General features: G+C 42.9%; 1 protein-coding gene across 1 annotated transcript in view; it reads right to left on the bottom strand.

Annotated features, from left to right (window-relative positions):
• Nucleotides 1-2,855, bottom strand: part of LOC107103061 (NACHT, LRR and PYD domains-containing protein 12-like) — a 33,695-nt gene that overhangs the window by 10,820 nt on the left and 20,020 nt on the right. The window lies entirely within an intron of this gene.

Here is a 2,855-nt window from a genome sequence, read left to right as displayed (position 1 = left end):
AGTAAAGAGAATTGGTCCTAGCACTGAGCCCTGTGGTACTCCACAGGTAATCCTTGAGTATGAGGAAGATTTGTCATTAATGTGAACAAACTGAAATCGATCATATAGATAAGATTTAAACCAGTCTAGTGCTGTTCCTTTAATTCCAACAAAATATTCAAGTCTTTCTAAAAGAATATTATTATCAACCGTATCAAATGAAACACTGAGATCGAAAGAGGTGCTGCACCATCAAAAGTGGGATGGATGCAGTCTCTCCGAATCAGACCAGTGTTTCTCCAAAAAGATTGTACATTTTTAATTAATGGAGCAGGTATGGAAAGCCAAATGTGCCACATGCACATTTGGCTTTCCATACCTGCTCCATTTCCATACCTGATCCCATTTATAGATATTTACTTGTGTGATTTCTACTTGTGTGGCATTTCAATCTGAAAAACTCACATGAAGAGAAAAGACAATTAGGAGGAATTTATTGATACAATTACTTGTCTTTGGCGCTCAGACCTTGGCAGGGAACATAACACTTAATTTTGATAGATTTTCATGAACAGGAGTAAAGAATAGGTCTGTTTCCCCCCAGGCCTGAAACTGGTGGTGGAGTGGAGATAGATGAAGTTGGTCAGTCTGTACACTGCTGGTTAGTGAGACGGTCTGCTGAGCTTTATAGGGAGATCCCGTGGAGGGACATGGAAGATTGAAGTCCAGTTGGATAACACAGGTTGAGAGAACCTATCCATGATGAGCAAGCATGAAGCGACAGTGGAGAGGAAAAACTCCCTGTTGTTAAGACACCTCAACATGGTGGTCTTCTGCTGGACCGGCTGAGATGAGACAGGGAACACAGTAAGAGTCCAGGAGGAATGACACTCTGATAAAGCTTTAGCTACTATGGTGGAGGAGGGGCTGGAGTGGGGTTGAAATGGTGTCACCTGAATGAAGTCACAGCGCATCCACCGCCTGAGCACAGGAGCAGACAGTGTGAATCTGAGGCCTTTTAAAATGAACTTTGGATGCCAATTGGCTTTCGTGGAGGTGTGGTTCAAAGCTGATGGTCTGTGTCTCAGGTGGATATGGAAGAGCACTCAGTTTCTTCAGTTGAACTTCCACCTAGGCTCCATGTTTAAATTGGGCCAGAAAATGTTTTGCTCAAAATCTTTCTTAAGGTTGTTCATTAGGATTGCCTATATTCATGTTCACAGCAGCATTGTTGCAGCAGTGGACGTGTCATATAGTCACGTCAGTCAAATTCAGAACTTCTCACAATACCCATTGTTAATTATAAATTCACCTAGCAAAGATAGGGAACAAACCCTTGACAATAACTGCTCAGTGTTTTGCTCTATCAGAGAGCTTACAAGCTATGACTGACTCCTCAGGCTTTTGGATCTGAGGGCAATCTAAGGCCCCGTCCACACGAAGTCAAAACGAACACGAAACGCTTATATTTTCCAGAACGTTTGTCGTAAAGACGGAGACGTAAAATAAATGTGATCAACCACACGAATGCATGAAAACTCTGCAAAATGTATGCCAGGCCTGTAAGTGGCGCTGTGGTGCCAAAGCAAAAACTGACGAAAACAGGCCAGGGTTTGACTTCGTGTGGATGGAGCCTAAAGTTGTGTTTGATCTAAAACTGTTCCTCCGGCTTGAGGCGGCTTCTTCTGGTGAGAGCCACTGTACCTTTCATGTTTAAGTGATGGAGCTGCTGCCTGACCATGTATGGCCAAAGATGTTGAGGGCTGATTCATAAACAATACCTCCATGCCACCCCCACCCAACAATGGCTTGGTGCAAATTCCCTGCAACTAAACTCAGATAAAACAGGTTTGCTGATGATTGCCCTTGATAAAGCTATTCCAGGTATCCACCAGTATCAGAATGAGAATCAGACATACTTTTATAATCCCAGAGGGAAATTACAGTTTCAGTACAGACTTTCGTCACAATACATCACACACTACTATCTAGGCAACTTTAGTTTGTCTGCTAATCCAAGCCTTAGAAACCTAGGCATTATTTTTGACAAAGCATTGTCCTTAGAGCACCACTCAAAACTGCTGACAAGGAACTGTTTTTTTTCAATTGAGGAAAATCTAAACTTAGAACAATTGTGTCCAGAGAATATCTTAAAATTATTATCCAAGCCTTTGTGTCTTTCCATCTAGACCACTAAAACAGTCTATTCTCATGTCTATATAAAAAGGATTGTCATGTCTTCAGCAGGTTCAGAACTCTGCAGCAAGGTTACTGAGTCGTACAAACAGAAGGGCTCATATTGCACCGATTCTAAAAGCTCTTCATTGGCTACCAGTCTCTTTTTCGATTCCAGGCGCTCTGGTTAGAAACACGGAAGAGTTATTGGTGACCAGAGGGCAGAGATGCACAGGTGCACTGTCTGCATACCTTCACCAAATCATGTGGCAGCTCAGGCACTGTTAGAGGACCGCTACTTGGATGTGTCCCTGATCTTGGTCGCAATGGCAGTTAACAAGTGGGCTTACTCTTAGTCTTGGATGTTTGACAGCTCAAAGTGGGGACTCTAACACACTACCCTCCAAAGCTACAAAAATAGTACACTTATTACACATAACATTGTCACTAAAGGAGGCAGAGGGATAACTGAACATATAAGACAGTTAGCAGGAGAGAGGAGAGGAAGAAGAAAAGGTCAAAAAAGTCTCCAGATGGAGAGAGCCTGAACAGCAAAACAGAAAGTAGCTAAGCAGTCAAAACAGGAAACAAACACGATACGTCTCACCAACCGCAGCAGTAGCACTCTCTGGAGAGGGGAGGATGCCTTTAGCATAGGGACCTCATGAGGTGCCTCACTGGTGCTAAGGATGAAATTTAAA

Source organism: Cyprinodon variegatus, unplaced genomic scaffold (genome assembly GCF_000732505.1).
Source record: "Cyprinodon variegatus isolate N-32 unplaced genomic scaffold, C_variegatus-1.0 Scaffold1370, whole genome shotgun sequence".
In the NCBI taxonomy this organism is placed as follows: Eukaryota; Metazoa; Chordata; class Actinopteri; order Cyprinodontiformes; family Cyprinodontidae; genus Cyprinodon; species Cyprinodon variegatus.
Note: the sequence above shows the minus strand (reverse complement) of the source record. Positions and strands in the feature narration are given on the sequence as shown.